General features: G+C 40.4%; 1 protein-coding gene across 2 annotated transcripts in view; it reads right to left on the reverse strand.

Annotated features, from left to right (window-relative positions):
• Frrs1 (ferric chelate reductase 1) overlaps positions 1-14,579 on the reverse strand; it is a 75,947-nt gene that overhangs the window by 50,991 nt on the left and 10,377 nt on the right. Inside the window, exon 1 of one of the 2 annotated variants that reach the window (XM_008833701.3) lies at positions 13,095-13,256. The exons of the other annotated variant lie outside the window; for it this stretch is intronic. The gene's annotated coding sequence lies outside the window, so the exon portion shown is untranslated. Of the gene's footprint in view, positions 1-13,094; positions 13,257-14,579 lie in introns of those variants that run through there. 2 annotated transcript variants of the gene reach the window in all.

Raw genomic sequence — 14,579 nt, forward strand, 5'->3', positions numbered from 1 at the left:
ATGCCGAGGAGCTCAGAAGGTGGGTGACTGTGACCAGTGATAGTCATGTATATAGAGATTAGAAATGTATGTGAAAACATCTCAATGTCAATTGCCTTAAAATGAATTTTTCTGTATGAAACTGTGTAATTTAACAACGAAGTGGATATCTTTTTTAAACGTTGGAACTTCATTTAATTTTATGTCTTATAGAGTTTACAATGAGTTAAAGATTATATAAGCGTAATAATTCATCTGTAAACCTAAAAATGTACAGCCAATTTTGAAACAGATGTACCCTAGCTCAGAAAAATGTTATTGAATAGGTTAATGCTGTTGAAATGCTTCTTCTAATAAACAAAAACAAAAACAAAGCAATTGAAGATTTTTCAATCAAATCCTGGCCTCCAAATGTTAGGAGCAGATGTTACTACCATTTCAAGGGAAAAGCCCTGGTTCCAAGGCTAGGCTCAGCCACCCATCCTAAAAAAATGCCAATTGAAGATATGGGGGTGGTTACAAAAAAAACAGAGACAGGAGATTTAATCAATGTGAGCATTGGGAAGAGGACGAGCAGAAGGATGCTGAGGTTTGTCCACGAGGCTCACACAGAGGAAGGAAGAATTGGGGCAGTGAGCAAGAGGTGTGCGTAATAAAGCACATGGCAAAATTTTTACAATTAAAATAAATAAATAAATAATAAAGAAAGAAAGAAGAAAGAAAGAAAGAAAGAAAGAAAGAAAGAAAGAAAGAAAGAAAGCAAGCAAGCAAGCAAGCATATGGACAAAGTGATCTAGATGGTTCTTCAAGGTGGTCCAAAGACTAACTTAATCTCTGGAGGGGAGCAAGCTGGTTTCCATAATAATGGGGTGCAGCCTCACCACCAAGGATTATTGCCCTCATTTAGACTGTCATCTGTCCTGCTAGGTTTTGCTGTTCCCGGAATCCAAGGTCACCACAGGTTTTGAACATCATTCTTATCACTCTGCCTCCAGTCTGAATTCAGCGGGAGAAAGTAGGTTAGGTATCATGGGCCCCTAGATGGACACTCCTTGAGGAATTCCCAGGTCTAAGTAGAGTCAAGCAGAAGTTTGAACCAAAGTAAAAGAGACACCAAACAAAGGGTGCCAGGCCTTCATTGTGCTTTCAGTTACCTTGCAGGCCCAAGGGAGGGGCTGGTGCTATGAGAGGCAGACCTGCATTACCAGGCAAGATGCACAGAGCATGGTCGAAGTTAAACTATGTGACCTTAGCTCAAGGTACTACAACAGTTAGGTCCAGTTAATGTCATTTATCTAAAGAATACTATAGTGGGAAGAATTGGGCACTGACTTCCTGTCAGGAAAATGTATAAACTTGATTCCTCTAGTCTCTGCGATGTACTAAATAGCTGCAAGGGAATCAACCAATTCAGCTAATCACTCTAATTCGTCAATTACAGAATAAGTGAACTAGAAGAATAGTAACCCAAAAATATTAGAAAATCTGATATTAGATTAATCTGAGCAAGAAATGACTAAGACAGCACCACCTTCATTCATTAAGAAAATACAACAGGGGGCGGGAGAGATGGCTCAGCGGTTAAGAACACTGTGCTCGCAGAACACCCAGGTTTGAATCCCAGCACCCACATGACAGCTAAGAGCTGTCCATAACTCCAGTTTCAGGAGATCCGACAGCCTCTTCTGTCTTCCGCGGGCACTGCACGACACAGGTGCACTTACCTACATTCAGGCAATACATGCATACATATAAAATAAAAATAATAAATAAAATTTAAAAAAAAAGAAAATACAACAGGGGGCAGGAGAGATGGTTCAGCACTTAAGAGCACTGGCTGCTCTTGCAGAGGACCCAAATTGGATTCTCAGCCACCCACATGGCTGCAAATAACTGTCTGTAACTCCAGCTCTGGGGTATCTGATGCCCTCTTCTGATCTTTGCAGGCATTGCATGCACATGATGCACCTACATACATGTAGGCAAAACACTCATACACATAAAAGGAAGGAAGGGAGGGGGGGAGGGAAAAGGGGAGGGAGGGAGGAGAAAAAAAGGGAGGAAGGAAGGGAAAGGAACCTGCCACCAAGCCTGATGACCTAGTTCAATCCCCAGACACATATGGTAGAAGAGAATAAACCCCCACGACTTGTCCTCTGACCTCCCCATGCATACACTGGCACAATGTACACACATGCATGCATGCACACACACATAAAATAAAATAAATGTAAAAAATAAAATAACAAAATGAAAGGGAAGTAAACAAAGTCAAAGTATTAGGAGTGCAGGTACTGATGAGATTTTGTGATTTTCTTTCTTGTCTCAAAGACAGTCCTTAGTTAAGAGTGTAACAAGTGTTTACGTCATATTATTACAATAATACATATCACATGATAATATCACATTATCACATGAGGATAAGACCTCAAATCAAGTATCTTTGTATCTTTTTATTATATAAATATAAACTTCTTAAACTTAGATGAAAATATAATTGTTATTGTGATCATGAGCCACAGAGTAAAATGCATTTACTACAACAAAGAAAAATTCAAACAAACTGCAAAGAAATATATCAAAAAATATTTAAATGGTAAGAAATTCATGACATCCAGGCATGGTAGTGCACAGCACCTTTAGTCCCAGCACTCAGAAAGCAGAGGCAAGGTGGATCTCTGTGAGTTTAAGACCAGTGTGGTATACAAAGTGAGTTCCAGGCCAGTTGAGGATACAGAGAGACCCTGCCTCAAAAAGATCTAAAAAAGAAAAAGGAAAGAAAAATTCATGAGATAAAGGAGTAAGTGCTAACCAAAGTTGTTCTAAACTTTTAAATTAATTGGTCATTAATTTTTTTCATGACACATGCATTTTTTCTTAAATTGTGTGACTCCAAGAATTATGTAAGGATAAGAAAAATGGGGAAAATATCTATTTAAAAATCATGTCATGGGTTGGTGACACAGATCAGCAGGTAAACGCACTTGCTGCACAAGCCTGACCAACTGAGTTTGATCTCTGGAACCCATATAAAAGTGGAAGGGGAGAACCAACTCCACAGAGCTGTGCTCTGGCCTCCACATGTTCATCATGGTAAACACACTCACACACAAACACACACAAAAAAAGAAGAGGGAGGAGGGGGAGGAGGAGGAGGAGGAGGAGGAGGAGGAAGAGGAAGAGGAAGTTGACTCGTTTTGTTTTTTTGAGACAGCGTCAACTGGCCTGGAACTCACTGTGTAAACTAGGCTGGCCTCAGTCTCACAGAGATCCTCCTGTCTCTGCCTCCTGAGTGCTGAGATTAAAGGGCTTGTGCTACCACACCCAGCTACATTTTTTTTAATTAAAAAAAAATAAACAGGGGCTGGAGAGATGGCTCAGAAATGGCTCTTGCAGAGACCCGGGTTCGATTCCCACTACCCACATGGCAGCTACAAACTGTCCTTAACTCCAGTTCCAGGGGAATGCAAAGCCCTCTTCTGACCTCCTCGGCATTGCATGACACGGGTGCACTCACATACATGCAGGCAATACACTCATACACATAAAAAAAAATAAAAATTTTGAAAAGAATGGCAATGTCATTATTTATTTTGGACCAAGTACAAACAACTACCATTAATTTTTGTGTTAAATGTGTTTTTGCGTCTAGGCTTTTTGCCTAAAAGTAGAACCACCATTTAAAATGTGGCTTGTATTAAAAAGTGGAATTCGGGCCTGGAAAGATGGCTCAGCAGTTAAGAGCACTGACTGCTCTTGCACAGGACCCGGGTTCAATTCCCAACACCTACATGGCGGCCATGAACCATCCTTAACTCTAGTTTCAGGGGAATCTGAAGCCCTCTTCTGACTGCCACAGCACTGCATGACACGGGTGCACTCACATACATGCAAACAATACACACATACACATAAAATAAAAATAATAAAACATTTTTTAAAAAGTGGAATTCACATTCCACACTGAATTTAGTATTAATTTTTAGACATGAAATATTTGTAAGCTCAGCATTTCATCGGAGACTTGAGGCAAACTTTGTAGATTTGTGCTCCAGAGGGGCTCTACACAAGTAGAAAGAGTTGTTGAAGAGTTCAGCAGAAAGAGCTACAGAAACAGGTAAAGAATAAAGAGATTGGTACAGTCAGAAAAGTTAGGGCTCAGCATAAAATACAAATGCAAAGCCATAAAAACTTTATGATAAAGAAAGAAAAGGGCAACAGTTTTACCCTAGAGGAAGAAAAGGCTACCCAGACAAGAAAACAAACATTTGGTGAGAATCTGGCAATTAGGTGATATATCTGGTGTAATCCTCACAGCAAAGAGATTATCTTCCCATTCAATAAGGAATCTCGGGGAGACAAAACCTCTCAGCAAGTAAAGGAGTCAGCCACCAAATTTGATGACCTGAGTTCAACTTCGGGGACTCACCTAGTAGAAGGAGAGGACCGACTCCAGTGGGTTGTCCTCTGACCTCTACATGCACATGACACACATATGTGTATACGCACACACAATCAATCAATCAATAAAAATGTTTACAAAATGAGGAGGCTAAGGACTATATAGTAGACTCAGGTTTAGAAGCTACACGTAAATGCAACACACAAATTCTTTCATGTCTCTATCACTGCTGCTTCCTACTTGTAAAACAAATGCCAATAGTAAGCACATCCAGCAAGAATTGAAATTTCACCATGACCAGTGAGTGTTGACTTGACCATGACAAGTGTTGATCATACCTAAATAGCCGTCCTTAATTCAGAGTGTTGGAGTCCATTTTATAAATCAAAGGAGCAATATAGAGAATTCCCATAAAACTAAAGTTCCAGGAGGAATGGATTCAAAAACAGCTAGTTCAATGCTTGAAGGTAATTGCCGTTGTCTGACATCACTCTTAACTTTCCATATCAGCTGTGCACACTAATTTCTGCTAAACACTGTAGTGGTTGAACAACTGAGTTTTCACCTGTCTTCTGTTTAAGCCTTCTAAAATGCTTCAGGAAACTTGCTCCCCTTCTTCCTAGTAACCTCACTTTCACAGAAAACTTCCCATGTCAGCCAGGCGTAGTAGCACATGCCTTTAGTCCCAGATGGAGGCAGAGGCAGGCAGATCTCTGTGAGTTCAAGGCCAGCCTGGTCTGCATAGCGAGTTCCAGGCCAGCCGAGGCTACAAGGAGACCCTGTCTCAAAAAGACCAAAAAAATAGGTCAAGTATTTCCACTTGCCGAGATAAAAAATGCTTCAGACTCCATTTCCACCCTGGGAAGCGGAGAAAAAAAAAAAAAAAAAAAAAACGTGACTTTTTTTTTAATTAACAACTGGAGTTATGACATTTTTAACCGAACACCAACCTGAGATCTGTCAGATCTAACCGTTTAAGAAGGCTGAAAAGACTTCTGAAAACCCTGTTAGAGTTTGAGGTGAATGAAGTAAGGGAAGGCTGAAAAAATACAGGGTGAAGCAGCTTGAACACCAGTCTAACCCGGCTTTCCCCACTCACTGCATCCTCAGCACGTGATTTTCCCATCACCCTTCCTCATCTTCGAGATAAGCTATTGGGAGCAATGAACTCATCATACGTATAGAGGTTTCATCTGGAGCATTCATCGGGCTCTCACAACATAACCTCAAAACAAAATTAGGTGAAACAAGCAATTTTCATCAATCTCTAATTTTCTGGTGTAACTACTTCTTAGACATATGTTCCACCTCAGTGCTTTGCATGCATGGACTCTAATCCTTGCAGAAAAAAAAAAAAAAAAAAAAACCAGTCTTTTTACCAATGTCAAACATGAAATAAAGCACTGTTTAGGATGACACAGGAACAGAACAGAAACATCAAATTCCATAATAACTTAGAGGAATGGGAGAAAACAATAATAGAAATACTGAGGCTGGGAACATGGCTCAGTGGTTAAGGGCTTGCTGCACACATGTGAGGATCAGAAGTTTGATTCCCAGAAGCCAAGCAAAGGCAGGACGGGCATGGCAACCCTCTTGTAATTCCAGCCTGGGAAGGTGGAGACAGGAGATCCCCAAAGCAAACTGGCTAGTGACACTAGCCATATCCGTGAGCTGTGGATTTGACTGAGACCTGCCTCAATGAGTAAAGGGGAAAGAACAGCCTCCACACACACACATGTGCATGCATATCCACCCACACATACCCACACATTCACACGCACACATATTACACACACATGAAAAAAAGAAAAAAACAAATATTAAGATTCTAAGGGTTTACAATATCCCAGGAGATTGGTGGGGGAGGGCACGAGGGAAGGGAATGACTGTCTCCAGTATGTACAATAAGGCACTGATTGAGATCTTTACCCAAGTCATACATAGCACATAAGTAATAAAAATATGGTCCAGCCTATTTTCTGAGATTTTAATATCTAAACCCACATAGGGCTACAAATAAAATCCTTAGATAAATAAGGCTATGGAGGAAAAAGGATTCAGAAGACTATGATTTAAATAAGAACCACAGGAAGAGAAAAAAAAGCAAAAATGGACAGTGTTCTTGAGGGACAAAACCTGAGGTTGTCCTCTGGCTTCCACATGTACATATGTTCATATGCACCTGCACACACGTGTGCACATATACACACATGCATACATAAAAAAGAAAAGAAAAAAGAGTGAAGGACATCTAATATCGCAAACACATTAGGGGCTGAGTACCCAGCTCAGTTGGTAGAGTGACTGCCTCACATAGACAAAGCCTTGAGCTTGATCCACAACACTGCATAAAACCAGGCATGGTGGAGCCTGTAATCCCAGCACTTGAGAGGTGGAGGAAGAAGGATCCAGAGTCCTAGGTTACCCTAGGCTACACAGTAAGGTCAAGGTCAGGCTAGGCTACATGACAACTTGTTCCCCACCAAAAAAAAATCAATTTAAACCTGTCAGTTACATAAAGGTACCCATCACCATAACTTTCTCTGTGTGTGTGTTACAAGTATTTGTGTTCTCATGTGTGTGGATGCACATTTGTACACAGGTAGATGTTTTCTTCAATCAATCCTCCCCTTATATATTGAGGCAGGGTCTCTTACTTAGACCCAGAGCTCACTGATTCAGCTAGCCTAGTTAGCCAGTTTGCTCCAGGAATGCCCTGTCTCTGCTTCCCAAACCCTGGACTTATAGGCAGGCACTACACCCATCTGCCATTTATGAGGATGCAAGAGATCTGAACTCTGATACTCATATTTCCACAGCAAGTGCTTTCCTGCCTGAACTGTCTCACCAGCCCCATCTATTCCCATGACTTTCTACCTTGGCCCCCATCTTCCCATCTCCCCACCCCAGTTTCTCTGCAGACTTATCAATTCCATGTCCTTGATGATCACCTTTAGGATAATGTTTCATAAATCTTTCAATTGTTCCAACCCCACGATCTGCAATCATGAGTCACAGGTCTGGCTGGCTAGGCGTGGAACACATGCCTTTAATCCCAGCACTTGGGAGGCAGAGGCAGGTGGATATCTGTGAAATTTAGGCCAGCCTGCTCTACAGAGCAAATTCCAGGTCAGCCAGGGATATATAGTGAGATCGTGTCGGAAAACAAAAAGAAAGTCCCGCTGCACATGGATCTCTGGCTCAATTCATCAGCTTTTCTTCTGGTCTGATGCTTTTGCCTGGTAGTCCTAAACTGATAGTGGCCTGTTAATATATCTAATCAGAAAGAACTGAAACGCCAAAGTCTCAAAATCTGATGCCATTCGCCTACACCCAGACTCCCACCGAGTTCTTCAGATCCTGTCTCTACCTCACTCTGCTCCCATCCAGCCCTTCTGCTTCTTCCCATTTCCTTCCTCTGTTGCAAGTCTGCTGTGTTCCTGAGCATAAAGGCCTTTTTGAACCCTGTCACCCAGACCACAGAAGCACTGTCCGTTGGTCCCCGTTTCTACACTATCTCCGTTCTCATCTTACCTGATACCCCATATGGCTTTCTAAAGAAGAATTTTCATCAGTCTCCTCTCTCCCTGCAAATACTCACAAGCTACTCAGAAAGGACCAGTTAAAGGGGAAAGTATTAGACATTTCACATTTCACACTTCTCAGCCTAACTCAAATTTAAAGGACATTTTCTCTATCCAACACTGACATGTAACATGTATTAGAATAAGCGCCCTTTTTTTTCTACACATGTTCTGCCTTCTAACTTAGACCTTTTGTTTTCTATCTATCAAGTTCCTACCTATGTAAAAATGTACATATACACATACAAAGGGACGCTGAGACAGCTCAGTGGGTAAAGGAGCTTGCTGCCAAGCCTCATGACCTGAGGTCCAACCCCAAGACTCACACTGTGGAAGGAAAGAACTAGCTCCCCAGAGTTGACCTCTGATCTCCATATAGGTATGGTACATTGCCTGTACATGTGCAAGCACACATCCCAAATACATTTTAAAGGGTCTTAAAAACATATGTGTGCATATGTAATAAAAAATGGACAAAAATCTCCATTCAGTATGCTTAAAGTATGTTAAACATATATTATCATTTCATTTAAAATGCAAAAGACTTATAAATCTCAATAAAAACAAAGATATAAAGAAATGAGCACTCACATAGTGCAGAGAGTAAACGATAACATTTTCAGAGGAAATTTGACAGTATCCTACTAAACTAAAAATATGTTTAACTTCTGACAGAAAATTTACTTCTATAAATTTATCTTACAGAAAAAATCCCCACATAATTATTCAAGGAATATTTATAATAACAAAACCTTAAGATAATTTAGTGTTTACAAAAGTAAATTATGCTATATTCAAACTATATAGAATACTATCTGCCCAGGAAAAAGAATGAACGACAAGCCAGGCAAGGTAACACACATCTGTGATCCCAGCACTTAGGAGATGAAAGCTGGAAGATCAGGAATGCAAGATCACCCTCGGCTACATAGTGAGTTTGAGGCCAGCCTAGCTAGCCTACATGACTACACGAGACCCTGTCTCAAAAACAAAAGAATGAAATAGTACATAAAGATAAACACTACAACAATCATTGCTTTGCAAGCATTAATTCATCTCACAAAAATCCTAAAACATATTTAAGTGGAAGCAGGCTCATGGCACACTGAGAAATGAAAACAAGTAAATTGCAAAACAATACATAGTGTACCAAAATGTGTATTATTTAAAGGAAAAAGGAAAAGAAAAAAGAGCCTCATGCCACACTTCTAACGGTCCTCAACAGTGGTTACCTTTAGAAGCTGTCAGGATGGGAAGTAGAATGGACTTCCTCATTTTCAACCCTTTTATTTATACATACAGAAACACAGATATGCATACACATGTCTATATGGATAAATATATACATATATATCTTTATTTTCAGAATGCAAAACTGCTATTTATTTTCTTTTTTGGATAGGTATTTTTCATAAAAGCTTGCTATTTATGCTAACATCTAAGTTTTTTTATTTCAGTTTGACTTTCTTCTTCTTTTTTTTTTTTTTTTTTTTTTTTTTTTTTTGCACACACACACACACACACACACACACATGGTCTTTTGAGACAGGGTCTCCCTGTAGCTCCAGCTTTGAACTCTCAGAGATCCGCCTGCCTCTGCCTCCCAAGTGCTGGGATTAAAAACCTGCACCACCATGCCCAGCTCTTTCTCTTTTTTTAAAATTTGAGATGGCGGTCTCACTCTACAGCCCACAGTGGCCTGAAATTTACTATGTAGCCCAGACTGGCCTCAAACTCACAGCAATCCTCCTGCCTCAGCCTTCCAAGTTCTAGGATTACAAGCATGAGCCACCACACCCAGTTTCAGTTTGAATTTCTAATATGACAAATATCAAAGTAGGCACAACCCATTAGCAAAAACTTTTTGACAGCTTCAATCATTTTTTAAATATTTAAAATAAATAAAATATATTTATTATTTTTATTTTATGTGTATGAGTATATTGCCTGCACATATGTGAGTGTATCTGTATCGTGCAATACCCCAGAGGTCAGAAGAGGGCTTCAGATTCCCCTGGAACTGGAGTTAAGGATGGTTTGTAACCACCATATGGGTGCTGGGAATTGAACCCAGGTCCTCTGCAAGAGCAAGCATCAGTACTCTTAACCACTGAGCCATCTCTTTAGCCCCAGCCTCAATCATTTTTAAGAGTGTAAAGGTTCTGCTTAGGAACTATTGCTGTAAGTCAAAGGTTGTAAATTGGTAGGATATGATCCACTACAGCCCAAGGCACATTTCTTCTTTTTGCGAATTTCATACATGTACATGTGTTTTGATCAAGTTCACTCCAGTCCCCTCCCTTCCATTTCCTCTCCTATATCCCCCAAAACTCTTCCTTTCAACTTCAAGTTCTCTGTTTTTAAATCCGTTTCATCCACTTAGTGCTACCTGTATGCACATGGATGTAGGATCATCTACTGGAGCATAGGAAGCCTCTCAGGGACCACATCCCTGAAGAAAACTGACTCTCTTCCCCAGCAGCATCAATTGCCAATAGCTCCTCAGCTAGAGTGTGGGACTTCGTGAGCCCCTCCCTCATCCATACTGAGATTCTGGCTGGCTTGATCTTAATATTATTATTCTGCTAAATGGACATAGTAATAAGCTGCCCCCTAAATTCTTATCCCCACAGAATAGTATATTTCTTATCAGAGAAGCTGATTAATACAGAGACCCTCAACTCATCAACATGTAGAGACTAAAGAGACTGTGGAATCTCAGCTCCAAATGGGACATTGATACCAGACCCTCCCACCCCCCAAGGCTCAGGAATCATGGAGAAAAAGGGTGGGGAGAACTATTTTAAGAGTCAGAGGTAGTGGACAGTCTACATTGAGACATTATTTTCAGGCCATGACAGGGCCACTCTACACATGAACTTATATGGGCAGTGTGTCCATGCATGATACATTTTTTGGGGGGGAGGGGGGTCTTTTTGAGACAGGGTCTTCCTGTAGCCCCAGCTGGCCTGGAACTCACTATGTAGACCAGGCTGGCCTTGAACTTACAGAGATCCACCTGTCTCTGCCTCCTGGGTGCTGGGACTAAAGGCGTGCACCACCACACCCGGCCACGGTTGTTTTAAAACACTTGAATCAGCTATGAATATGGAGATCAGAAAAACTCATAAAGAAATCTGTATCTCTGGCTTCCCTTGAAAAATCCAGCTATCAGGTGACACTGGGCCCATATTCCCACATGGCAGGGGCTGAAAAACTGCTCTCCTGGGCCAGGCAGAGGACCTCTGTGTCCTGCAAGGGCCACCCTCGTTACCCACCCAGCCACCATGGGCTCCACTTCCTGACTCATCTCACATTCAGGAATGACACAGCATTTATTTATAATCTCATTCCTTACCAAATTCCCCGAAGGCTTGGCAACTCCCAGCCAACAATAGAAATAGGAGTGACTGCCAGGTCCACATACATTGTTAAAGCATATGGTTTTTATATTTTTTTAAAAACTACTACAAAGTACATATTATATAATGACTTACAGAAACACAATAAATTGATCATGAAGTAGATTTGTTTCACATTTTCAAACACTTGTTACTTTTACTTTTTTGGCTTGTTTCTGTTTTACTTAACAAAACCTCTACCTCTTGAAACATCCATTTAAAATACCATCAACTACTACGTCCTATAATACACACAGTAAACTGTATAGACCTTGAAATCTTGTAGACCTGGGTTTGAATGGATCTATTCATTTTTTAATTAAATTTGGCAGAGTGGGGGACATGTCACTGTGTGCACGTGGAGGTCAGAGAAAAACTTGCAGAAGTCACTTCTCTTCTTCCACCATGCGGGTGCCTGGGGATCAAACTCAGGTCATCAGGCTCAGCAGCAAGCACCTTTATTGAATGAACCATTTTAGTGGATTTACCCAGTGTTGTCTGGCAGGAAGCAATGAGCAACACTGAACAAATTATTTATTGTCATTGAAACTTAAGACTTCTTACTCTTAGAGATACATGCCAGTTATACCAAGGCTTTTATGAGGACTAAATAAAACAACATCTAGCCCAGCATGGTGGTTCACACCTTTGATCCCAGCAGAGGCAGGTGGGTCCCTGTGAGTTTAAAGCCAGCCAATTCTACATAGGAGTAAGAGAGTAAATCAGGACTCCAGTTAAAGGTTACGGTCTTTCCTTGGAATTTTGCCTGATTCTTCCAACTTAATATAACTGCTCTTTTCTTGGAAACTCCATAGGTTTTGCTATTAGCTAAGAAAGATCTTTTATGACACTTTTCTGCCATAATTGGTGACTTATCTTCTGGAAAAGTTGTAGCAAGGCAAGGCTAACTCATAAATCTCATTTTGATTCTTGAAAAAGCATGTCTACAATGCTTTTGAAAATTGAATTTCAAGAGAATCTGACATTAAGTAAAAAGAGAGATGACACTGAAGATAGCGGCCCCCAAACATCCATGTTCATTCCCTCAGTAAATGACTTTCCGTGAACCCCTCCCATGAGCAAAACCTTCTGCTAAAAATTCTAGCTTTGCTACCAATGAGCCAACAGATGGAACTGAAGCATCTCATCTTTAATTATCCAAGTAAACTAAAATCAGTCTTTTAATTCAGGTGGGGAAAGAATGTAGCTGAACTAAAAAGTTTAAAGTTTAGCTATGTTAGGAAACAGTCCAGATAATACATTTACAAGTTGAAATTTTCCCTTTGACCCTAGACAGCATACCACAAGTAAAAAAAGAAAAGAAAAAGAGAGAAGGCTCTAAGTATCCGTCACATGGATAATGACGGCATTAAGCTTAAAGCAAGTTCCCATGGATAATTACGGCATTCGGTTTAAACATAAAAGCAACTTCCCTTAGTTTAGTTTTTTATTTAATGGTGCACAAATAAAGCCAATACTTTTCAGGACCTCAGACTTGTCTCTACATATAACTACCCTTTTCTTGAGATTAGAGCTCATTAGTCAAAGTCACGAGGTGTATTATGAACCTAAATCGTTGGAGAGCGTTCCGCAGCCGGCAAGCAGCCTCCCCACTGCACCATCAGCGCAGATCCCGCGCTCAGTGCTGTCGCCCAGCTGGCTTCGGTTTTTACAAGCTTTGCCAAGAGTCTCGACATAGAAAAAAAAACAGAAGAGGACACTTACCTTGAGGAGAGAAAGCAGCGTAATGGACTTCCGGCCTTGCTCCAACTTGTATCACATTTCAGCAGCTGGGCGGAGCCAGTTTACTCAATAACCCACAGAGAACCCAAGCTGCGGAACTTGATTTACAAGCACAAGTTTTAGGACTTCAGATCCGAAGCTTAAAGAGTTCTGTTGTGCCCAAAAAAATAAAATGCTTGTTAAGTTTTTACTCACTAATTGTTGTTGCACTGAGAGAACTATACTTTCTTTCACTACAAAACATTTAGAAATACATAGCTGCTGCATGTAACTTAAGACAAAAGGCAGCTATCTGTGCCTAAGTGATGCAGACAATTGGACTTTCATTCTGCAGTGTAATATTGAACTATGCAATATCGGAGACACTGATTTTTTTTTTTAATGACTGGTTGTCTATGTAATTCAAATTTGCCATAAGAATTCACAGGAATAGTTCTGCATTTTTATCCAGCAACACTACACAAACTATTCATTTATGTGAATGTACAAGAGGTATAAAAGAATTGGATTAGCCGGGGTGGTGGCACAGGCCTTTAATCCCAGCACTCGGGAGGAGGCAGGCAGATCTCTATGAGTTCAAGGCCAGCCTGGTCTACATAGTGAGTTCCAGGACAGCTGGGGCTACCGGGAGACACTGTCTCAAAAAGACCAAAAAAAAAAAAAATGGATCCGATTGCATGAGTTATAAAATGTGAAAGAGCTCTTTTATTTTGCAAAGTATATCCTGAAACTCACAGGTTTGGTTTGGTTTCCTTTTAAACTTTTAATCTATGTCTTACATTATTTTGCAAAAGAAAATGTTCAGGATTAGGAAAAAGCTGTGTATTTGAAAATGTTAGACACCCCACTTTCCAACTTTGACAAGCATGTAAAGAAAGATTGGGGAAGAAACAATTATGAGGCATGCTTTGACCTGTGGTTACCTATTACTCAATACTAGTAAATTCTCTAAATCCATTTTAAAAGGTTTGCAGAGAGGAAGAGAATAGTCATCATTACTTTAATCTTTCTAGTAAGAACTAGTTAACTACTTACAGCTAACAAAATCCCCCCAGCACAGGTTAAAGAGAAGTTTTAAGTAAAGATGGTCCACATCTTGTTTTCCATCCTAAAGTGACTTGAAACATGAAAATTTTTAAACCAAGCCAATTGATTTTCAGTCCTTCAGTTCAAAACCAGAGTTTTACCAGACTTGGAGTCCAGCCTGTGTCCCCAACAAGCCATGCTCAATCCACTCAGTCCCCATAAGCCAATTAAAACAGCCAAATTAATAGTAAAAAAGCAAAAAAAAAAGGAGATTTATTCAATATTTGATGTGGCCACATTAGGAAAAGGCACAAAAGACCTATTACACACACATACACAAGGCACACAGACACACACAGATACACACACACACAAAGACACAGACACATGCACAGACACAAACACACACACACACACACACACACACACACACACACACAC

This window comes from Nannospalax galili, unplaced genomic scaffold (assembly GCF_000622305.1).
Source record: "Nannospalax galili isolate Female #2095 unplaced genomic scaffold, S.galili_v1.0 scaffold255, whole genome shotgun sequence".
Taxonomy (NCBI): domain Eukaryota; kingdom Metazoa; phylum Chordata; class Mammalia; order Rodentia; family Spalacidae; genus Nannospalax; species Nannospalax galili.